Source organism: Triticum aestivum, chromosome 2D (genome assembly GCF_018294505.1).
Source record: "Triticum aestivum cultivar Chinese Spring chromosome 2D, IWGSC CS RefSeq v2.1, whole genome shotgun sequence".
Classification (NCBI taxonomy): domain Eukaryota; kingdom Viridiplantae; phylum Streptophyta; class Magnoliopsida; order Poales; family Poaceae; genus Triticum; species Triticum aestivum.
Window position 1 is genome coordinate 352,818,123 of NC_057799.1, and position 26,053 is coordinate 352,844,175.

Genomic DNA, 26,053 nt, shown 5'->3' on the forward strand with positions numbered 1-26,053 from the left:
CGCAGAGGACGACATCAAACGCCAGCGGCATACATTTTCACAACTCTAACCAACCAGAGGAAATTCATGCAAACACGGACTGATTTCATATAAGCATGAAGTATTGCATATAAAAAGTCAGATCTTCATATAAACATGATGGATTTCATTACATTTACATGAACTAAGCGGTGCTAATCTGGCTCTCGTGGTATAATTAATACTCCCTCCGTCCGGAAATACTTGTCCTAGAAATGGATGTATCTAGACTTATTTTAGTTATAGATACATCCAACTTATCCATTTTGAGAACAAATATTTCTGGACGGAGGGAGTACCTAATCTAAATGGCCGCCCGCGGATCCCTTTGTCTTCCTCATGTCCGGCAGATACTTGCGGGGTCGACGAAGGTCCTCGGAAGTGATGAAGCAGCAAAGAAATCACTTGAATACGCAGTCGTCGCCTCGGCGGTGGCCTTCATGGGAACCAAGTGGCGGCGGCCTTCCGTGTTCTACTTCTCCTCAATGATGGCAGCGGACACAGAGAAGCTGGCCACCGATTCGTCGCTCTCCACGCACCCGACTTCTGTCTCTGCCTGCATGGCGCTGCCGCAGGCACGGGAGGCGCGGCAACTGTAGACACTGGTGGCGCGGTATGATGCGGCAGAGACGATGCTCGTGCCGCTGTGCTCGCTGCCGTGCCGGCGTGGAGCAACTCGCCACTCCTCATCGAGCTGAACTGGAGCGACAAGTTGCTGAACCACGCGCCGACTTGGGGCGGCAACTGGCTCCGTCGGGCCAAGCGAGGTTGGTGAAGCACCGAGCTGCCTCGCCCGTATCCGGAGGGCTCGGTGGGCCACCCAGCCGGGTAGTATGCCGGAGAACTACTCCTCGGAAGCCATCGGAAGAGTGGAGAAATGGTGAAGGAGGAGATGGGGGCGGCGGAGGGGTACGATTCTTGCCCGCTGTCTGCCTTGCCTCGTTTAAATAGAGGGCGGACGGTAGGAGCTTGGACGGCGTCTGGCCTCGTTTAAACTGAGGGCGGACGGGAGGCGCTCGGCCGGCGTTGCGTTTAATTCCAGCCAGCTCATGAACGGACATGTGGCTGGAGTAGGTTTCTCGGTTTGCATGCGGGTTTAACAAAGGCGTTTGATGGAAGCGAGGAGGCGTGTTCAGCCGGGCCGGCGTGCAGCAGGCAGCGTAGTACTATTCGATTTGACAGCGGGCGGGCAGTTCCTGATACAACTTTAATGCAGACGAGGGAGAGGGTAGCGGTTCCCGAAATGTTGAACAACCAATGATGCATCCTCCTTTAGTTAGCATCGTGAATGCATGAGGGAAGTATTGGGAGGAGGACCGGGAAAAGAGGCAGCACGATGTGAATGCAACGCAGTTTGCACTCATATAAAGGCACCCCTCCATTCCAATGCATCTGCCACAGCGTACGCACCTAAGCACCTTCACTAAGCGCAAAAATGCTCACTCCAGACCCATGGCGGAGATGCGCGCGAGCGGCCAGCGACTGTGCCAGATGGTCCACGACGTCGACCTGCGGCATGCCGCCAAGGATCGTCTCCAGACGGTGTTGGCGACCGGCTGGTGGATGGCCATCGTTGACGCCAGCTACAACTCTCAGTTGGACCAGATGATCGTTGCGACCATCAATAAGTTCACCATCATCAAGAAGCTCGCGGATGACATTGCCGTACTCCTCCAGCCCGCACACCCGGGCTCCTCATTGCGTGCCACCCTAATCGGCCTCCATGGCCGGAACCTCTTTCAAGCACTGGTGGCCCCGCGACTGCCCGCCGATGCAATGAAGAGTGTCCACCTGGAGGTCCCGCTCGCCGCGAGGCGCCTCACCCTGCAAGAATTCGCCGACCTACACATCCACGTGCACGAGCAAGTCATGTACATAGGTATCTATGAGGCTAGTGAGGACGCTACGACGTTGTCCTTCCTCAACTAGCTGGAAGCCTTGGATGCCTTTGCTGAGAAGCACCTTGAGCTCGCCACAAAAGCCACCGCTCCTTAGCCGTCGGTCGGTGGCCCGGCGCACTGAGTTGAGGAGGAGGAGGTCGTACGTTGATGGATGCATCTTTCTTCTTGCCTCCTGTAACCACCACTGTGGTCGCATCATCGTGGCCTTAATTCTAATTATGCTATTGCATTCTCGTTCCAGTCAATACAGACATGTGCAATCCCTTTGCTTAATTATATGCATCACTGTTACTAGTACTCCATCCATCAATTTATAAGTTGTGCTTACCTTTTCCATCAACTTCGTGCAACGCACGGGCATCTGGCTAGAAACACTAGAACATGTCGGACCGCATGTGACCAAACTGACGATGCGCCAGCCTAGTTACTACCATGCTTATCTGGCAGAAAAAGCCCCGCCCTAGCGTTTCCAATCATTATTTCTATCTATCGATCGTGCCAAGGAACAAAACCAAATGTTACAATTTATACATGTTTCTCTACTCCTACTCCTATAAAAGACTCCGTTGGTGATGGTGGTGTGTCTGCCATCCGTCGTTTCTGACCATTAGATCTGCATCTAATGGATGTGAGGTAAGTTGTGGCATTTTTGCAACAATAGCCCACTTCTCTGCTCCAATTTCCAGAAAACCCCTTATTATCTTGAAAGCAACCACATCCCTCCCTCACCTCATCAAAACAACCCGAGAAATATATTTTGGGTGAAAAGTAATATATTTTTAGTGGTATATACGTATATCAAAACAAGAGTGTTTTCTTTCAAGTTTGTGAACAAGTACTACTATTCTACTAGTACTTTGGATCCGTCGCAACGCATGGGCACATTGCTAGTAAAAGGAAAAGGCCTGCCGCGTACGCGTCGCACACCCACACGCCCGGGAATCGGGAGTACTCCACGGCCCGTCCGGCATGCCACATAGCTAGGGAAGGCGTGTTGCCTAGCATTTTCACTTTCATGTGGGACCGCAGTTGAGTAAACCGACTATTGGCAAACCGCACCCCGCCCGCCGCGTTGGAAAACAGAAACAAGGAGGGGAAGATCTAGCTGTAGCACAGAAGCCAAGAAATTTGGTGTCAGATGGGGCTCGTTGATAGAGTAGGAGCACTCCGTACTACTACTCCTACTAGTACGAAGTTTGTACTACAACTAGTACTACCATTATACAACTACTCCTATGTACATGCACGCCACAACATCATAGGAACAAAAAACGAGAAGATCTTGTTTTGGGTGATTTATCTTTTTTCAGTCAACATAAAATGAATAGTATGATGTGGGGGGCACCCATGAAGCTTATGTGGCTTGGTTGCATGGCTAGGAAAGGCTGGAGAAAAATAAATAGATAATGTGTTTAGAGTGCACTCCACTAAATAGATATACTTTGGATCCATTGCAACGCACGGGCCGACACATTGGTAGTAGTAAGAAACAAGTTCCTGGTTTGGCACAAGTTCGTACCGCGGGAGCACCACAAGGCCTGCCGCGGGAGTTACATTTCCCTCTCGGGGCCCACGGGACCGAGCTTCAGTGGCTTAGTGCACGGGCCGATGAGTCAATGACATGTGGACCTTAAATGCGGTTGGCCCACATGTCATTCTCATGGTGGTGGTGTCATTCGCGACTCACTAGTTCGAGATGAACCGGCCGGTGGTGGCGTGGCCGTGGTGAGGGTGCCACAGCTGGGCGTCGGGGCGTTACGAGGCGTAGATGGTCACACCGGCGGGTACTACCTGTAGTATAGAAGTACTCCAGCTGAGGATTAATGATCGGGACGAAATGTGTCACAGCCGCTGGATGAAAATTTGATGGTGCGGGAGTACGGATCGGAGCATAGGAGCGGAGCAGGCAAACCGCGTCCAATCGGGTGTGGCTGTGGTAGAAACTTGATGGTCGCCGCAGTTCAGCTGGCCCGCATGTCATGCACACAAAGGCAGAGGAGCGGTGGGGCCAAGAGGGATGAGGCGCACGTCGGGGGACGTGGTGCTGTGGGTTGGAGCGGCATCGTGGGAATCGCATGTGGCAATGGTAGAAACGTGATGGTCGCCGTGGTTCAACTTCCATGGACAAGTTGTCATGTCTGCTGACACATGCATTGCATACCGCTCACTGCAAGGAGCAATAGTAGAGAAAACTTGTTCCAAAGATACCATTTTTCTGATAAAATTCTCGAGATATCATTAGTTTCTACACATGGGATTACTCTTGCAAGGGTCAATCACAACAGGTGTTTTGTAAAAGATGCATCTTGATGTTCCCTGCAATGCACGGGCATCTTGCTAGTTATAGAAGAAGCCCATACGGGCATCTTGCCGCAGGGTGTGGCACCGACCCAAACTCAATTTTTTTCACACGCTTAGGTGCACCGAATGCCATGCCATGCTACAAAATGTAAAAAAAATAGCTCCAATTTTTTTAAAACCTGTTATCTTCAAACCAGCCACACCCGTCCCTTACCTCATCAAAACAGCCCGAGGAATATATTTTGAGTGAAGCATGATTTTTTTACTGATATATGTATATCAAAACTAGAGTGTTTATATTTCAAGCCCGTGGACAAGTATTATTCTACTACTTTGGATCCATTGCAACGCACGGGCCGGCACATTGGTAGTAGTAATCTCTATCTCTACTCTTATAAAAAACAGAGTTGTTGATGATGGTGTGCCTGCCATCCTGCAATATAGGTCGTCCGATTTATATCTGACGGATAGGAAGGAAACTATGGCAATTTTGCAAAAAGATACCCACACCCCGCTCCACATTTGCAAATAAGACCTTCCCTCATTCATCCTTTTCTCCCAGAAGATAAACTACTCATACAAATGCATCTTGATGTTCCGTGCAACGCACGGGCATCTTGCTAGTCTACTACTCTTATAAAAAAACAGAGTTGGTGATGATGGTGTGCCTACCATCCTGCAATATAGGCCGTCCGATTTATATCTGACGGATAGGAAGAAAACTATGGCAATTTTGCAAAAAGATACCCACACCCCTCTCCACATTTGCAAATAAGGCCTTCCCTCATTCATCCTTTTCTCTCACAAGATAAACTACTCATACAAATGCATCTTGATGTTACGTGCAACGCACGAGGATGTTTCCTTGGGGGTCTCTCCAGCGCGGCGTGGCCGTAGTTGAGGGGCACTCGGATTTTGTCCGATGAGTAGGTAAGTTATGAGTTTGATCACGTAGTAAATGCATTCTAAAGACCACTTCCGTGTCCATTTCCTAATTCTTCCGCTGCCCACTGTTTCACAGGTTAGGCTTGGTGCCAGTGGAGATTGGCTTGCATATGTATGGGAGGGTACCAACATCAATTTGCACAACATTTACAACAGTGACACCATTCCCGTAGAACCTTTGTCCAACATTGGGATCAGCCATGCAATGGGCCACCGCCTGAATTGGTACGATGGATCCACGGTGAGATTGAAGAAGATAGCAATCCTGGAAGCCCCGATAAGGTCGCCCGCCAACCAAAATTACACTCTCATCGCGGTGTTCGACACCGGGATTGCTTTCACGAACCCTACACATGCCAATCAAAGGTGGACCATGATGTCTACGGCCGATTTGTTGTCGTACGAGTACGAAGACGTTGTGCTCCTTTCTTACCGCATCTTCGCGGTGACAAACCAGGGGAATTGTTTCGTATCGGACACATCCAACGGTATACTCCCTCTCTTGCAGTTTATTTGTTTTGAATTTTTTTCTTTTTATAAGTTTCAAATCCAAATTTAGAGCTTTGCATCACATGTTGAGATTACAATGTCCATCAAATCGTTGCGTGCATGTACTAGTAAGAAACAAATCTTGTGTTTGCCACGAGTTTGTGCAGTGGTAGCACCACAAGGCCTGGCGCAGGAGTTACATTTCCCTCTCGGGGCCCTCGGGACTGAGCTTCAGCGCCTTACTACACTTGCCTTTGAGTCAATAACATGTGGACCCGATAGGTGGCTGGTCCACATGTAATGCTCCCGAAGGTAGAGGGGCAGTGGGGCCGAGAGGGGTGAGCCGCAGGTCAGGGGACGTGTGGTGTCATGGGTTCGAGCGGCATCGTGGGAATCGCGTGTGGCTATGGTAGAAACTTGATGCTTGTCGCATTTTAGGTGGCCCACATTGCATGCACACAAAGGCAGAGGGGCGGTGCAGCCGAGAGGGGTGAGGCGCACGTCGGGGGACATGGTGTCGTGGGTTGTAGCGGCATCGTGAGAATCGCGAGTGGCAGTGGATGAAACATGATGGTCGCCGTAGTTGAAATTCCATGGACAAGTTGTCATGTCTATGGACACATGCATTGCATACCGATCACTGGAAGGAGTAGTAGAGAAAGCTAGGCGGATAAATAGTTCCTTATAGTCAAGCAGACCTATGCTGCTACTTGTTCCAAAGACATGCACACCAACGAAATAGTTCATCTATATCAATATACACAGAGAGGAAATATATTTTTTACAAGAGAGGAAATAGTTCATCCATCCATAATGCCCTGCTGCTGGTGCAGCTTCTTCTTCTTCTTCTTCTTCTTCTTCTTCTCATTTTCCGTGGGAGACGGCTTTGCAACATGCTCTTTGGACCTTGCAGCTATTTTGAAACTCACACGGGCATCGAGGGCAGCATATTTTATCCACTCGTACGTCAAGGGATAATTCTCCCATCCATATGACCTTAATGCCAGCGTCTCGTCGCCCTTCTAAAGATTTGTACTGAGCAAAAAAATTGCTATGTCGAATAGGGATGGTGTCTGTTTATCACAATCTTCTACATGAATTTTGATTCTGGTTTGTAGGTCAGCGATGCTTTTCAAATCAAGGTTGTATGGCGCCAGCTTCTCTTTGTCCCCTTCGATGGCTACCCCACAGAAGTATATATCCTCCTGAGACAAGAAATCGTGGAGATCACCTGGTATGGAGGGCGCGTGTATGATGTGGTACACCAAAACATCATCTTCGAGGCACAACTGAAGGACGGCGGCGTGTTGGATCTTCCCAGTGGCACGCTCCATGTACTCTGCGTCAAGACCGATGACCTTCATCTCTACCTTTTGGAGGGAGTTGGATACATTGTTGATCCACTTTGGAACAACCCTTGGGTGGTCGGTGACGGTGGCAACTATGCTCAATGAGCCTTCGACGAGGACATGTTGGACGCTAAAAACCTGCATCTAGATCTCTTTCGCCATTTGGAACCGCTGGATCGGAAGGCTATGGTTTGGAGAATTAGGATTAGATGGCTAGTCTAACTAAAGAAGATGATTCTTTAAAGGGGCTTCGGAATTACTCCAGGAGTATGTGAGGAGGTTAAAACAATGTGAATGCAGTGGGGTTTAGATGCAAATGAAGATGAAGGAGAGGTGAAGAAGACGAGGAAAATCGGTTCCCGATGGAAAAGTAAATGGGAGAAGTGGCATGCAGGCAGTTGATTAGATGGCTAGGTAGACTAAAATAAAAGGCTATGCGGGTAGACTGAGGAGTGGTACATGTCCGTGTACGTGCCCATCCTTCTAGCGCTACATGTGCCACTAGCTAGTTGAGGTCACTCTTTCGAATCACCGTGGTGAGACATTTTATGATTCCTTTTTATTTCCGCACCCCTCCTGACAGGTGGGACCTATGCAAACAAAACAGATACAAAAATGTGTCGTAGCTGGTTCGGATGGATATTGGCGCATGCGTGGGAGACACAACATTCTCTGGTTAAGGAATATGCGGTTATCCTCAAAAAAGAGAAAACCCTTCTTCGCGCTTCCGCATGCACGAGAATTTGGTTCTGCTCGCAATATGGATGATACCTGGAGGATGAAGTGAACCCAGAGGCATGCTAGCACAGGAGACCTATTTCCGCTATACCGTACTGCTCCATATGTTCCTACTAGTAGTAGTACAACTATGGTATAGTTGATGGTCAAAATACTATTCATCTGATCCTCACACTGAAGTGACAAGACCCTGGGCCCGAGGTGACACCAGTCCAGGCGGCGTGTTCGGGTTACCAAAGTCAGCCTCACCTTGTGCACTGTGTTGTCACTGTCACCGCCGCTGTATAGCATGCCTCGCCTCGTCTCCCTCTCCCCTAGCACCACTCCATCTCCATCTTCGTCTCGCCGGAGATCCTGAGGTCACTCTTCATCATCTCACGGTGCCCCCGCGTACCCTCGCCTCGCTCACCTCCCCCAGTACCACTATTCCCTCGCTAGCCGCTCCAGCACCGAGAGCCTTCTCCCCCGTAAATCAAGCCCCCAAAACCCCACCTTCCAAACTCCACCATGGTCGAACGGGAACCGCGCAGCATCCATATGAGCCGTGATTGGAGCAATCTCCCCAGTGACATCCTCGACCTCTGTTATTCGTGTATGGATATGTTGAGCGCCCTGCGGCTGGCTGCATGCTCGAGGGACATGCGCACGGCCATCGTCAAAGCGAGGCCTAAGTTTTTCAAGACACCCTGCTTGCTGCTATCTGGTCTTGCGAGATTTCCTCACCATGATACGGAGGCGTACATGATGCCCCTCAACTTCAATCCGACCTCCATTAGCCAAAACTTTTGCAGGTATGTAGTGGGTCGCCATACATCATTTCCCTCGACTTTGATCCGATCACCATCGCCCGAAACTTCTTGGCAGGTATGTACTGGGTCAGCATGAACTCCCACTGGATGGCTGCCATCAGACAAGACCGGAAAAGGTTGGTGCTCGTGAACTTCCACACCTCCCATGAGATTATCCTTCCTACGTTGGATTATATAGGGTTTTACCGTCGCGGTCCAAGTCATCTAGATTACGAAGTCAGTTGGACGCACCTTGTTTTGCAGAAGATTGTAATCTGCCAAGTGCCCACACGAGATGCGAATTACGCAGACTTCAAGCTAATTGCCTTGTTCGACGGCGGACTTGCCTATCTTTTCGCTGGTGCCTTCTTTAGCTGGAGACAGCTCACCTCGCAGTGGATCGGTAAAGCTGATACACACTTCTGTGATGCTATTGGACACAATGGCATCATCTACGCGATCGACAAAGCAGATGGCACCACATATTGCTGGGACGGCGCGTGTAAGTTGTTTTTGTCTGATGTTAATGATAACGCCATGACAGTGTTGAACTTTTTGTGATGATGGGCATATCCCTGTTTGAGCAGAATTTGAGTAGAACTATGGCAATGTATTAGAGACGCCGTAAATTAGCTATATTTGGAATGGGTTAATTCATGCGATTGTGACCATGTCATTACAACCAATTTGTACCCCTAAATAATCAAACGGTTAGGAAGATATGGATATTCTCCTTATTTTATAGTAATCTATATACTACTAAATATGAGTGTGTATCAATGGCCATGTTAGTTTCCTCATTTTCATGATGTAGAAACATGCATCACACTGTTGGTTTCATCTAACCATACATTAGGGAAGTAAAGGTGCATATGGAGAACTCTATATTTGGCAGTAGTGAAATCCTGTAATGCTTACCATGTGTACATACCTATATTCGCCCTTCAGCAATCAATGGCTAGAATAATATCCTCACAAAAAATTTGCCCACAGAACATGAGTATATAACAATGCATGGTCTGTTAGTTTCCTTGATGAATTTGTTTGTGAGGACAGAACAGGATTACATGACATGCATGACATAGTAGTTTCCTGTGAAGAATCGATTGCGAGATAACATGAGTATAACCATGCATGGCACTTCTATATTTTTGAACCCATTATACATTTCCCTGTATTTTCCTCCCAGTTCCAACAGGGACATATCAATGCTGTTTCTTGCATTATCCTACTCATACTCTGAACAATGCTGGTCTTACATTAACAATGCCTGTCCTTTTTGATATGATGCAGTGTCCCTACAGTTACTACCCTTTGTAATCACACCACCTTCTCCAAAAACAGGGAAGCACAACTGGTTCCTCGCTCGATCAGACGACGGCAAAAGACTGATGATCATTCGCACACATGAGCCAGAAAAGTTATATTGCAAAAACCTCACTGTGTACAAGCACCGTGAAATATGTGCGTATCTGGACAGTGGTTGTTACGTCTATGAGCAGGATACCAGCTTGTTGGGCCTTCAAGATTTTTGAGTTGGAGGCGGGTAAACAGCCTTGGTTCACACTCTCTGTTTCTCAGGCTCAATTATCCGATTAACCAGGAGATCACCGTTGGCAAGGACCTTGATGGCAGAGAGGCTCTGTTTGCTATGGAAAGTTGTGTCTACACGGCGAGCCCTAGGACTTCGGGAGTAAACTCCCCTGATTGTCAACGATACAGCCTACAGCCAAAAGAAGGTGAGAATGACAAAGGCATCTAGATTAACTTTGATCCTTGGATGTCTCAAGTCCGACAAGCAGTGATGTGGTTCAAGCCTTCAGGTTGATAGGTAATTGGGCTGTTGCGTCAAAAGGTTGGGGTACTGGTGTCTCCGGATCACTGGTTGCTGAAGCGGGGCTGCAAATTATGATGGTGTTGGATTATCCCTCTTCGAATGAATTGTTGTCTTTGCTGCTTGTTCTGGATGGGTAGTTCTCTCTTTTGTTATGCATATTCCTTGTCATTTGGTCATCCTCATCTATGTCACTCTTACTATGTAATAGTTGCCTCTATTTAGAATGTCCTTCTCGTCTGGATCACGAGAGTTTGAGTGCTGCAGATGGGTGTGTTTTGGTGGTGTAGCAAGACTTCTTATGAACTATCATGTCTTGCTGGTTATGTCAGTAGTAGTCACTAGCCAGTGTTTGAATGTTGTATATATAGTTGTTTTGAACTATTTGTTGTTTTGAATTGCTGGTGGGATAATGAGGGCATCACCATTCTCCAGTGTTCAGAGTATATCTCCTTTTTTCAAGTTATAATTTGAGCTCAGTGTCTTTTTGATGATGTACACTTGTTTGGGCCAGTGAGGTGTTGTTGAATATGGGTCGAGTAGTAACGCAATGCCAAATAGGTCAATTATGACTCTCAGGCCGGGCTCTCAAAAGATCCTCAAAAAAAAGGCCGGGCTCTCAAAAAAAAAGAATAAGGACTCTTAGGCCAACATGCAGGCGCCAGTGGTGTTTTCGTGTGCTTGCGCACCGACAACATATTGGAGTGTGTTCAAAATTCATGCTACCTTTTCATCCCCAATCTCCCGCCCCTCCCCCACCTCTAGAATCTCGATTCCTACTCCAGTTCCCCCAAATCCCCCTCCTGTACTCCTTGTAATCAAGCGCACTATCATGTCGCCGGTCAACTCAGATCTCCGAGCCGGAGATCCTGAGGTCCGTCCTGCCTTCGGGCGCTGCGTGCTGTCGCTCAATGTAACATCCCAAATTTTCAATTTGGAATGTTATACATTAGATCATCATGCATATCATATTTTATTGCATTTTGATTTGCGATCCTAGAAATTTCACGCAACTCAAGGACCCACGGAGAGAGTTGGGGATTTCGTTATTTTCATATTTGGGTTTTCTCAAATTTTGAAAATAGGATCATTTGCTTTAATTATTTTTCTCTCCGAAAATATTTCATATCAAAATATATGAGAGGGGATAAAATGACTTCTCCACAAATAATGAAATATTGGAGGAAAATATTAAAAACAAATATTTGATTTTATTTGGATTTTATTTGATTTTATTCGAATTAGGAAAATACGCGTTTTTCAAAATTGCATTTTAGGCCCAAATAAATGTTCATCTTGTCCGGCTTATTTTTAGAGGACGGGGAAAATTTATTTCCGGATTTTTGGAGTCCATTTAGTATTTCTTTTCTTACTTTTTCTGCACGTCCGAATTCTTTTTAAAGTCAATCGCCTTACGGGCCGTGCCCGACCCGGACACCTCAGCCCAGCTGGCCTTTAAAGCCGCGGCCCGAGCCCCGCCTCAACCCAGCTGGCCTTTAAAGCCGCGGCCCGAGCCCCGCCTCAGCCCAAGTCGTCGCCACCCCGAAACCCTAGCCGCCGCCGCCGCCCCGCGTCGCCCTGCCGCCCGACCCGCCACCCGCCGGAGCCCCGCCGCCGCCTCTCGCCCGACGCCGGCACCCGCCGGAGTCGCTCGCCGCCGCCGCCATCACGCAAACCGAGGTAGCCGCCGATTTTCTCGAAAAACCGTTCGGTTTTAGTTCGAAACTGAGATGTGTTTTTTTATATATTAGATCGGTTTATTTTTTTTGGTTTAGTTAAATAGCGAACGCCCATTCGTTCGTTCGTTTTAACGAACGGTTTTCGTTTTTTTACAGACAGCGAACGTTCGATCGTTAGCCTATTCGTCAGTTTTTCTTTTTCTCCGAATTTTCGCGATTATTCCTGATCGCGATTTCCGATCTGTTTTTCGTTTTAGTATAACTTTTCGCTCGTTTATCGGAATCAGGCGATTCAAGCGCCTAGAGTTTTGTCTCGAAATTCTCTTTCCGTTTAACCAACACAAACAAGTTTTTGCTACTTTAAAATTTGACGTAGATCCAGATTAGTAAATGAAGCTTGTTTCTTTCGCCGTTTGACCTTCGTTGCTTCGTTTGAATTGATTCTTTTTGCAAACCGGAGTTCTTAAGTTGAACTTTCTGGTTAGATCTCTTATTTTGAGTTTTATTTCGTGCACCCTTGCTTGATTGCTTATGTATGTATTGTTTGTTTGCGATAGAGTACCCGGAGTGCGAAGCGTGCTACTACGAGTCTCTAGGTTTCACGGATCATCAGCAAGGCAAGTAACACTTTGATCATACTTTTCATCACCCAGTTTTATTGCATTAGATCAATCCTCAAACAGTTGCATGATTAGGATCTGATTAATATGTGGGTTTTGGGAAGTAGATGAGGTAGTACCTATTGTCCTGTTTACTATCAAACCTTTGGGAGTTACTTCTACGTTTGCTTATATTGCTATGCTATGCTCGTAGACGTGGATTGGGTTTGAGTGAATTCTTCATGACAGATGTGAGATTATTAATTTATGGTTCAACTTAAGGTGGCTACTTTAATTTACATCTGGGTGGATTGAGGCACCTGGAGAAACCAGTGTTGCCTGTATTTTTGGATATCCCGGAGTACCCGTGTGATCATCCTATGGACCGCCACCCAGACTCAAAGGGATCATGAGATTATTCATGCTAGAAACTTCCGTGTGCAGCCACAAGCTATTATGGGCTCTAGCATAGTTGAGTAGGTTACATGACCTCTTGAAGAGGTGGGCTAGCAGATGTAGGGGAAAGTAGGTGTAACTGTCCACCCGGAGTAAAGAGTAGTGTTTCTGAAAGACTGTGTCTCGGTCATCCGTTTCTCAAACACCATGTAGTGCGAGAAATCAAGCGGAGGCGATCGAGTCTTGTGGGGAAAAGTGCACAAACCTCTGCAGAGTGTACAAACTAATCATGATTAGCCGTGTCCCCGGTTATGGACATCTTGAGTATCTAGTTCTTGGATTATCATGTGAATCTCATCATCATGTTACTTAATTTAATTTGATTGGGTTAATCACGTTCTTAATTGGGATTGAGTTGGAGGTACCTTCTCAATGTTTAACAACCACCATGATAGTTAAATAAAATTTATTCCTTTGTGGTAGGGAAAATTGGCTTTTCGCAAAACTGTAACCATAGAGCTTTCCACCAGCCAAATATGCATGTAGTGATAGCATTATTCTGTTCATTACTCTCTATGTGTTACTTTGCCAGCATATTCCATGTGCTGACCCGTTTTCGGGCTGCAACGTATCATGTTGCAGACTTTTCAGACGACGAGTAAGGAGCCTTAGGTCGTGGTCTTATACTCAGTGATGCCGTTGGAGTTGATGGACTCACTTTATCTTCCAAGCCTTCCGCTGTTATCGTATTTTAGATGGCCTTAAGCCATATTTATTGTATTGAGTTCTCTTGAACTATTCGATGTAATAAGTGTGTGATTGCTACTCTGTTATAAATCCTTCAAAGTACTGTGCGTGTCAGCATTACCGATCCAGGGATGACACTGATGCACAGAGACTAGACTGTTTGAGGTCTGGTCGCTACAGAGATGGTATCAGAGCACACGCTGACTGTAGGACACGACCACTAAGCTAAAGCCCTAGATCACTACTCTCTTCTCATTTCTGACTCCTCTCCTTTCTTCCACTCTTTTAGGATGGCGGATGCAAGGAACAAGTTCGCGCAACCAGATGAGGATACACCTTTTGGACGACACTTGAAGGAAGTTACTAAGTACCTGAACATCGGAATACCAAGCTTCACCGGAACCTACAACGCCACACTACCAGAAGAGGAGCGCTGGATGATTCAAGTTCAAGTTCCAGGAAGGACGTTCACGCCAATCACTGAGCCCATAGAGTTTTCCTTTGATGCACCAACCTGGAGTCTAGGAAAGAGCATGGCAGCCCACATCACCATGGGACGCATTGGAGAAGTGTACCACAATGATCTCAAGGATACTATCTATCAGATTTGTGGGCGCCGAGACGAGCAATGGGAGATGATCAGTACCAGGAAGGATAGATCTATTGCAGCTTTCATCCAGGAGTTAAACCAGCACATTCGTCGCCAGGAGAACCAGATGTGCGCAGACATGATAGAACTGAAGAAGGCAAAGACTAGGATCATGGAACTGGAGGAAGAACTCAAGGCTACACGCGAGGATTATATGGAGGAAATCGTCGCACTAGTGGAGAAGAATGACGACCTGACAAAGAAGCTAGGAGTTTTCATGGGAGACCCAGCACCAGGAGGAGATGATGACGATTCTACTTGCCCGGAGAATTACATCATCATTGACGACACCGACTCGGACCCCAGTGAGGATGATTTGGAGGATGAAGCCGGAGCAGATATCATGGAGTCTTCGACTGAGCAATTTTTCTAGTAGACCACCAAATTAGTAGTAGTATTCCACCATGTATATATTATAGTCCAAGCACTTTGTAACGATAGTTAGATCGATTGTATGCCTTGTTTGAATTGATTGGAGTGATATGATTGTGTTTGTCTCATGTGCATATGGGTAGTGTTTTCCCTCTAGACCTCATTCTATTCTATTTTCTCATCTTTTCTAAACCATCAGATGCCTCCGAGACGCGACACCGGATTTGTTTTCCCACCGGAGATCACTCAGTTGATTCAGCAGCAGAATGCCCTGATGCAAGTGCTAGTTCAAAACCAAGGCAACAACAACAACAACAACCCACCACCACCACCACCTGTTGATCACTTAGCCCGATTTCTTAGGCTGAATCCGCCGGTGTTTTCCAGTAGCACCGAGCCGATTGTGGCAGATGATTGGCTCCGCAAGGTTGGAAGGGAGCTGACCACTGCAGGATGCACAGATGCGGAGAGAGTGCGTTTTGCCGCACATCAGCTTGATGGACCCGCAGCATCATGGTGGGAGAATTACACAGCCACTCACCCCATTGACACTGTCACATGGGACCAGTTTCAGCAAGCTTTCCGTACTGCCCATGTTTCAGCAGGAGCTATGGCCATGAAGAAGCGTGAGTTTCGCAACTTACGCCAAGGAGGACGTACCGTTGGCCAGTACGTGGAGGATTTTAGTAAGTTAGCACGTTATGCCCCAGATGACGTTGCTACGGATGCAGCTAAGCAGGAGAAGTTTCTGGAAGGACTGAATGATGAGCTGAGCATGCAGTTGATGGTGGCAACTTTTAACAACTACCAGGAGTTGGTAGATAGAGCTCTCATGATTGAAGGGAAGCAGCAGCAGATTGAGAGTCGTAAGAGGAAGTATGGACAAGGAAAGTACAGTACAGGAGCTCACCAGAAGCCTCGTTTTACCCCGAACTCGGGAGGACACCTTCAGCATAACCATGGAGGTCACAATCACAATGGAGGAAGTTCGCACAATCATAGTGGCCCCAAGAATGGCAATGGGAACGGAGGAAGCAACGGACAGAACCGTACCAACCCATCAACCCCAGCCAAGAGGGATCTAAGCCACGTTACCTGTTTCAAGTGCCAGAAGACTGGACATTATGCCACTGATTGTCCAGAAGCAAAGAATGGAAATGGCAATGGAAGCTCGGGGAAGAAGCCGAACCCTTTCAACAGGGGACAGGTGAACCACGTTAATGTGGAGGAGGTTGAAGCACAGCCTGATGCAGTAATAGGTAAGTTCTTGGTTAAGTCATTTACTGCAATCGTTCTTTTTGATACTGGTGCATCACATTCATACATATCAAGGGGATTTGTGGATAAGTTTAAGTTGCCCACCAAAGTTCTTAGAACACCTATGTTAGTAACCTCGCCAGGAGCAGAGTATATGGCAAGCCAAGGATGTTTTCAGTTGCCATTGGCCATAGGTAGGCATGTTTTCCCCTCAGACCTAATAGTTTTGGAGTCACAAGGTTTGGATGTGATTTTGGGAATGGATTGGCTATCGATGTATGGAGGAAACATCGATTGCGCCAGTAAGACGATTTTGCTTACTACCCCAGAAGGAAGAAGGATTAAGTATGTATCCCGACATGTGCCGAAGAGGACTCAAGTGAATTCCTTATCAGGAGTTGTACAGGAGGAAGTACCAGTGGTGAAGGAATTCCCTGACGTATTTCCAGAGGAGTTGCCAGGCATGCCACCGGATAGAGACATCGAGTTTTTGATTGAGCTTTTGCCAGGCACTGGGCCAATATCTAAGAGACCGTACAGGATGCCCGCTAAGGATTTGGAAGAAATTAAGAAGCAGATTAAGGAGTTACTGGATAAAGGATATATTCGCCCAAGTTCGTCACCTTGGGGATCACCCGTACTTCTAGTGGAGAAGAAAGATGGATCGTTGAGGATGGTTGTTGATTATCGTGGATTGAATGAAGTAACAATCAAGAACAAGTACCCACTGCCGATGATCAATGATCTGTTTGACCGACTACAAGGAGCTAAAGTATTTTCCAAGATTGATTTGCGATCAGGATACCACCAGTTGAAGATTCGAGAGCAGGATATACCCAAGACAGCTTTTACCACAAGGTATGGGCTATATGAGTACACCGTTATGTCATTTGGCCTGACTAACGCACCTGCCTATTTCATGAACATGATGAACAAAGTGTTTATGGAGTTTTTGGATAAGTTCGTCGTAGTGTTCATTGATGATATTCTGGTCTATTCGAAGAATGAAGAAGAGCATAAGGAGCATTTGCGTTTGGTACTTGGAAAGCTCAGAGAACATCAGTTATATGCCAAGTTCAGCAAGTGCGAGTTTTGGTTAAAGGAAGTTGGATTCCTTGGACATGTTATATCCGGAGAAGGAATAGCAGTAGATCCCACCAAGGTTAACACTGTGACAAATTGGGAAGCACCCACGACAGTTGGAGAAATCCGGAGTTTTCTTGGACTCGCAGGATATTACCGGAGATTCATCGAGAATTTCTCGAAGATTGCAAAGCCTATGACGGAGTTGTTGAAGAAGGACACCAAATTCATTTGGACTGAGGAATGTGAGGCTAGTTTCCAGGAATTGAAGAAACGTTTGGTTACAGCGCCAGTGTTGATTCTGCCAGATCAACGCAAGGATTATGAAGTATATTGCGACGCTTCTCGTCGAGGACTTGGAGCAGTGCTAATGCAGGAGGGAAGAGTTGTTTCATATGCCTCACGACAGCTTAAACCCCATGAGTTGAATTATGCTACACATGATTTGGAGTTAGCAGCCGTAGTGCATGCGTTGAAGACATGGAGACATTTTCTCATCGGAAACCATTGTGAGGTGTACACGGATCACAAGAGTTTGAAGTACATTTTCACGCAGAAGGAGTTGAATCTCAGGCAAAGGAGATGGTTGGAGCTCATTAAGGATTATGATATGAGATTGCATTATCACCCAGGGAAGGCTAACGTAGTAGCCGATGCGTTGAGCCGCAAGAGCCATGTCAACACGCTCATGACCGGAGAGTTACCCAAGAAGTTAGCAGAGGATCTTCGTGAACTATGTTTGGAAATAGTTCCAAGAGGTTTTGTAGCAGCATTGGAGATTCAGTCTACTTTGATGGATAAGATCAGAGAAGCTCAGAAAACAGACAAGGAAATTGCTGAGATAAAGGAAAGGATGAGTAAAGGAAAAGCCAAGGGATTTCGTGAGGATGAACACGATACCTTATGGTTTGAGGACCGCGTTTATGTGCCCAATGATCCGGAGATCAGGAAGTTGATTCTGCAAGAGGCCCATGATTCACCATATTCGATTCACCCAGGAAATACCAAGATGTATTTGGATTTGAAGGATACTTTCTGGTGGACCGGAATGAAGAAGGATATTGCGGAGTATGTAGCAGTTTGTGATGTATGTCAGAGAGTAAAGGCAGAGCATCAGAAGCCAGCAGGATTGCTACAACCATTGCCGATACCCGAATGGAAGTGGGATAAGCTAGGCATGGATTTTATCACAGGATTGCCCAGGACTCGTTCAGGCTATGACTCGATATGGGTTGTAGTCGATCGTTTGACGAAGGTAGCTCATTTCATCCCAGTAAAGACCACTTATACAAGTGCTAAGTTGGCAAAGATATACATGACCAGGATCGTATGTCTGCATGGAGTTCCGAGGACCATTGTATCAGATAGAGGAACCCAGTTTACTTCAAAGTTTTGGAATCAGTTGCACGAGACTTTGGGTACCAGGCTAGAGTTCAGTACAGCCTTTCATCCACAGACAGACGGACAGACCGAGAGAGTCAATCAGATTTTGGAGGACATGCTGAGAGCTTGTGCGCTAGATTATGGATCTAGTTGGGACGACAATTTGCCATATGCAGAGTTCTCTTACAACAACAGTTATCAATCCAGTTTGAAGATGGCCCCTTTCGAAGCTCTGTACGGAAGGAGGTGCAGGACACCGTTGTTGTGGGACGAAGTTGGAGACCGCCAGTTGTTTGGACCAGATTTGATTAAAGAGTCTGAACAGAAAGTGAAGTTGATTCGCGATAGGCTCAAGGTAGCCCAGTCCAGGCAGAAGAGTTATGCAGATTCTAAACGCAAGGAGACAGTTTACGAAGTCGGAGACAGAGTTTATCTTCGAGTATCACCACTTCGAGGAGTAAAGCGCTTTGGAGTTAAGGGAAAGTTAGCGCCACGTTTTGTAGGACCATACAAAGTTTTGGAGCGTATGGGGGAAGTTGCTTACAAGTTGGAATTGCCCGAAGGATTGTTGGGAGTTCACGATGTGTTCCATGTTTCTCAGCTGAAGAAGTGCCACGCAGAGATGGTTGAGATACCACTGAGAGATACAGTGCCATTGGAAGCGATTCAGCTGGATAGTGACTTGACCTATGAGGAGAAACCAGTTAAGATTCTTGAGTATGCCAGCCGAGTCACCCGCAGCAAGGTTATCAAGTTTTGCAAAGTTCAGTGGAGTCACCATACCAAGGATGAAGCCACCTGGGAGCGAGAGGAAGATCTACGGAAGGACCACTCTCACCTATTTTCTAGTCAACCCGAATCTCGAGGGCGAGATTCATCTTAAGAGGGGTAGGTTTGTAACATCCAAAATTTTCAATTTGGAATGTTATACATTAGATCATCATGCATATCATATTTTATTGCATTTTGATTTGCGATCCTAGAAATTTCACGCAACTCAAGGACCCACGGAGAGAGTTGGGGATTTCGTTATTTTCATATTTGGGTTTTCTCAAATTTTGAAAATAGGATCATTTGTTTTAATTATTTTTCTCTCTGAAAATATTTCATATCAAAATATATGAGAGGGGATAAAATGACTTCTCCACAAATAATGAAATATTGGAGGAAAAATATTAAAAACAAATATTTGATTTTATTTGGATTTTATTTGATTTTATTCGAATTAGGAAAAATACGCATTCTCCAAAATTGCATTTTAGGCCCAAATAAATGTTCATCTTGTCCGGCTTATTTTTAGAGGACGGGGAAAATTTATTTCAGGATTTTTGGAGTCCGTTTAGTATTTCTTTTCTTACTTTTTCTACACGTCCGAATTATTTTTTTTAAGTCAACCGCCTTACGGGCCGTGTCCGACCCGGACACCTCAGCCCGGCCGGCCTTTAAAGCCGCGGCCCGAGCCCCGCCTCAGCCCAAGTCGCCGCCGCCCCGTGCCGCCGCCGCCGCCCGACCCGCCACCCGCCGGAGCCCCGCCGCCGTCCGCCGCCGCCCGCCGGAGCCCCGCCGCCTCTCGCCCGACGCCGCCACCCGCCGGAGCCGCTCACCGCCGCCGCCGTCACGCGAACCGAGGTAGCCGCCTGTTTTTCTCGAAAAACCGTTCGGTTTTATTTCGAAACCGAGATGCTTTTTTTATATATTAGATCGGTTTATTTTTTCCGGTTTAGTTAAATAGCGAACGCCCGTTCGTTCGTTTTAACGAACGGTTTTCATTTTTTTACAGATAGCAAACGTTCGATCGTTAGCCTGTTCGTCAGTTTTTATTTTTCTCGGATTTTCCACAATTATTCCTGATCGCGATTTCCGATCTGTTTTTCGTTTTAGTATAACTTTTCGCTCGTTTATCGGAATCAGGCGATTCAAGCGCCTAGAGTTTCGTCTCGAAATTCTCTTTCTGTTTAACCAACACAAACAAGTTTTTGCTACTGTAAAGTTTGACTTAGATCCAGATTAGTAAACGAAGCTTGTTTCTTTCGCCGTTTGACCTTCGTTGCTTCCTTTGAATTGATTCTTTTTGCAAACCTGAGTTCTTAAGTTGAACTTTCTGGTTAGATCTCTTATTTTGAGTTTTCTTTCGTGCACCCTTGCTTGATTGCTTATGTATGTATTGTTTGTTTGCGATAGAGTACCCGGAGTGCGAAGCGTGCTACTATGAGTCTCTAGGTTTCACGGATCATCAGCAAGGCAAGTAACACTTTGATCATACTTTTCATCACCCAGTTTTATTACATTAGATCAATCCTCAAACAGTTGCATGATTAGGATCTGATTTATATGTGGGTTTTGGGAAGTAGATGAGGTAGTACCTATTGTCATGTTTACTATCAAACCTTTGGGAGTTATTTCTACGTTTGCTTATATTGCTATGCTATGCGACGTGGATTGGGGAAAAGTGCACAAACCTCTACAGAGTGTACAAACTGATCATGATTAGCCGTGTCCCCGGTTATGGACATCTTGAGTATCTAGTTCTTGGATTATCATGTGAATCGCATCATCATGTTACTTAATTTAATTTGATTGGGTTAATCACGTTCTTAATTGGGATTGAGTTGGAGGTACCTTCTCAATGTTTAACAACCACCATGATAGTTAAATAAAATTTATTCCTTTGTGGTAGGGGAAAATTGGCTTTTCGCAAAACCGTAACCATAGAGCTTTCCACCAGCCAAATATGCATGTAGTGATAGCATTATTCTGTTCATTACTCTCTATGTGTTACTTTGCCAGCATATTCCATGTGCTGACCCGTATTCGGGCTGCAACGTATCATGTTGCAGACTTTTAGACAACGAGTAAGGAGCCTTAGGTCGTGGTCTTATACTCAGTGATGCCGTTGGAGTTGATGGACTCACTTTATCTTCCAAGCCTTCTGCTGTTATCGTATTTTAGATGGCCTTAAGCCATATTTATTGTATTGAGTTCTCTTGAACTATTCGATGTAATAAGTGTGTGATTGCTACTCTGTTATAAATCCTTCAAAGTACTGTGCGTGTCAGCATTACCGATCCAGGGATGACACTGATGCACAGAGACTAGACTGTTTGAGGTCTGGTCGCTACACTCAACAGTGGCATGGCGGCGCTTGACGACCAGTTTGCCGGCATAGTGCTGATGGTAACCATCAAAGGTGACCGGCCTCCCGTCTCGCCGGACGACCTTGTCAAAGCTCTTGGCATTGCGCACGGCATCCAAATAAGTGACTTGCTCGTCAAAGTCTGACCGCCACCGGCTGATTTCTTCGTCAGGTTCCGGACAACTTTCGACTGCAATCGTGTGTTTGAATCTTCCCGGCGTTTGTTCTGCGATGGCGCGCTGGTGAGCTTTGATCAGTGGCACCCAGGATGGGGCTCGGTGCCCTCTGAGCTTGAGTTTTTAACAAAGCTTACCTTCCACGGCATGCCTCGACGTGCTTGGAACAGCGAGTCCATGAATGAGCTTATCAACGACCTTGGAGGTGAGCTGGTAAGTATGTTTGTTCCTCCAGACAGATGGGCTGTGATGGTTATGGCATAGATGAAGAAGTCGTCCACCATAGCGAAGGTGATTGGTCTTGAGATACCGGCGCAGGAATCGGGGTTGTACTATTCGTCACCACCAAGGCCTCCGCGGACCATGTTAGGGATGTACCTGTATCGAGTGTTCGTGCATGTTGAAGAAGTGGTCAATCCATCAATCGAAGTCCTGCTGCCGCCGCTGGTGCAAGGGTCCGTCGACGACGTCCATTATAGGAGTCAACGTCAGACTTTCCCTGTGTTGCTCGGAACGATGGATGGCACAGGGCCTACTCCATCGCGCGGCGGAGGCCACTTCTTCTTTGGGAGAAGAGGCAGGGCTGGCTGCCTGGATGTGCTCTTATTTGAGGTAACAACTGAATCTTGTCAGATACTAGTTAAATCCGAGCTATGGGTGTGAAGCACTGATGTGCCAGTACATTTGATTGTGACCTGTTCTATTTTTGTACCTGAACTTTTTTTAGAAAGGGTTGTACGTCAACTTAATGTGCTAGCAGAACTTATTGTGTTGTCTGTCTGTTTTCTTTGCACGGCATTCAAGATATTTCCCCGTCATTGATAAAGACGATGAACCATTATGTACAAGTTCGTTGGTTTCAACATAGCCCTACCCGTAGCGATCCACTGCTTCCACCTTGATTGTGCCGCCTGCATGAAATTTTTGCATGCAAGTTCGATGTGCTATGATGTTCTATATGATTGTGTCAACTATATAATTTTTTACTGAGCATCAGCAATGCATACGGCTGAAAGATGTATTTACGAGCATCGATCGATGGGTCTCTCTCTCTCTCTTCTCACACACACACACACATGCACAAGTGGGTCCCGTTGAATTATTTCTTCGCTCGTGACAACTTTTCATTAGGTTCCACTGTACTCTAATGTTTTTCTTAAGTTATTAATTGAGCTCAGTGACTTCAATTTTTTTTACAGAAGCCTTGTTTGGGCCTTTCCGGCATCGCTGAATGTGGGCTGAGTAGCCATGTAAAGTTGTATTGTACTACACAGGCCTTTTTCTGGAACATCAGCAATGCAACTGGGCCGACAGTTGTACACAATGTCCGGGTCAACATGTTATTCTCCGCCCCGCTCGGCTACAAATCTTTCCTAGGAGGGATGCATTAGGCTTAACAAGAAAATGGGCTTTAAGAAATTATAAATGGGATGTAATTATAAAAATTGGGCAGTAATTATAAAAAATGCACCAAACACGTAATTACTTTAAAAAAATATTATTATTGGATTTTGAAATTTTTAACTTCATTACTTGTTGCGCGCGCAATATTTCGTTGGATTTTTTATGTAATAAAAATTTATTTTGAAATTATATTTAATCTGACTAGAAATTTCGGGATAAAATATTTCGGATCCCATCAAAATGTGGGAAATTTTATTGAATTCTGTTTTGGGCAGTTGGTTGAAATTATTAATAGTTGTCCTAGCTAGAAAATGGGATGTACTTTTAACAAACTGTAAATGGGTTGTAGTAAATTCCATTAGAATTCAAAAATGGGATGACGTTTTACAAATCGCAAATGGGCTATATGTTGTCTGCCACACACTTGTGGGCCTACTAAGTTGACGCGTACGCAAGGCTTGTTAAACTTATAGTCAACACACGGTTCTAGCAGCAGTGGTCGCTGGATGTCATCCAACGGATGTCGTGCTTCTTCTTCAATCTCGGATATTCTTTCTTCAGCTGCCCACAAAATGATTCCTCCCCCTGACATCTAGGGCGCACCGTTTCGGAGGCTGACCTGTGGGCCTACTAAGTTGGCGCGTACCAAGGGCTTTGTCAACTTAGTCAATATAAATGATTCTAGCTGCAGTGATCGTACGATGTCCATCCAACGGCCGTCGTGCTTCTTCAACCTCTGGTCTTCTTGCTCAGCCGCCCAAACAAGCACCGGCCGTGCTGCCTGCTCCTGCCTCCCGTGCTCGACTGTGCTGCCACTGTTGGCCATGCCATCCCTCTATACTCGCCCACACCTCCTGTTATTCTTTGGCGACGGCAGCCTCACACCATAGTCGAAGTAGTCAACCCACATACTCCCCTCCGCGTGGGCATCCACTGTCGCGTCTTCCCTGGCTCTGCGTCGTTCCCTTCCTAGGCCTCGCCGTCATCCACCGCCTTGGTGCTCTTGGCGCGACGTGGTCAAATTGGTCAGCGAAGGACAGCCATCGGAAGAGTACTTTAGGCGGTGAGGCTGACAGCTGGACCCACCAGCTACATCTTCAAACACAAGGAAGTGCCTCCTTATTACTCACAAAATAAAAATGATTCCTCCCCCTGACAGCTGGGACCGACCAGCTATATCTTCGCACGCAAGCAAGTGCGTCCTTATCCTCCCTCACCGCTGGGACCCACCCGGTCAAAGCGTATGTAGCGTTGTTTGTCTGGTCGTGAATGTGTACGTACATGCTGGTCGATCGGTCTCTCTGCAAGTATGAACCGTGGTCGAGTAAGTAGCGGCACGTGTCGTTGTAGAGCACCCGACATAACAGTTCACGCAGTCCCGTCTAAGTCATGTACACGTACGTACAACCACAAGGCAAAAAATACGGCCACGTACATACATACGGGCGGGGTCTCGAGCGCGTACTCGCGCATATATATGGACGGCCAGGGTTTGTGTACATGGAGAGGCAACGGACGGCAGCAACGGCGTCCTGTTCATCGAGCAGCTAACCGGCTTGGTCGGAACGGAGAAACAACGTCATGTTCATCGGGAGGCAACCGACTGGGTCGGAATGCGCCCTGTTCAACGGGAGCCAACCGGCTTGGACGGAACAGCTGAAACGGGGTCTGGTGAACCGCAGAACGGAGGAAACGAAATTCTGTTCAACCGTCCACGGTCGAAACGGGATCCTATTCATCGGGAGGGGTCTAGCGTATCACAAAACGGAGGAAACGGACTTTTGTTTGAGTGCCTACGGTCGAAACAGGGTCCTGTTGATCGGGAGGGGTGTGGCGTACCGCAAAACGGAGGAAACGGGCTTGTGTTGGAGTGCCTACGGTCGAAATAGGGTCCTGTTCATCCACCTTCTACCACCTCGCTCCAGCCTCCACGGGCTACTGTTCATCAACCGTCGACCTCCTCCAGCCTCCACGGGCTACTGTTCATCTAGCCTCCACCGGCTGCTGTTCATAGAGCCTCCACGGGGTCTTGTTGATCCATCCCCAACCGGCTGGGGTGCGGCGGCCTCCTCGGGGTCCTGTTAATCCAGCGGCAATGGCCTACTACCACGGGGTCCTGTTCATCCAACCCCCACCGGGAACTGTTCATCCACAGCCAACCAACGGACTCGACTTACCACGTCTCGACTCGTTCTACCTATCGCGTGCACGGTAGCAACGGTCACTGTTCATCGAGAGGCAACCCAACACCAGCTCGATCGGCTTTAGTAAGCAGCAACAGTGATCAATCGCTCGGGTTCAGTTAGCAGCAGTAGCGAAGGAATTGCTCGGGTTCAGTCAGCAGCGAATGTATCGCTCGGGTTCACTTAACAGCCAAGGGATAGATCACTCGGGTTCAGTAACGTGCGAACGCTCGGGTTAAGTTAGCCAACGCCTCACACACACGCGAGTACATGAGAAAAATGCGCAAACCACAGTGCATCGCTCGGCCCCGACCACCCACCGTAACCGGGAGCTCCGCGATATTTTCCTTGCCCTCGCTTCTACCATGATTTTTTCCGTCATGGACGACCCAAAGAATGTCATGCAGCTGCGTCTCCGACCCACCCAGGACGAAAAGCCCATTTTTCTTTCATGATTTTTGTCATAGAAGTTGGATCCCACCACATCTATGATGATACCGGGTTTTGTCACAATGATCGTCATAGAAGTGTCATAAGCATGACAGGAAAAAATATCGTTGGCCCAAAATGTCACAGATGTGTCTTTTTTTGTAGTATATGTAATCGAGTCCGTGAGTTATATATAATAA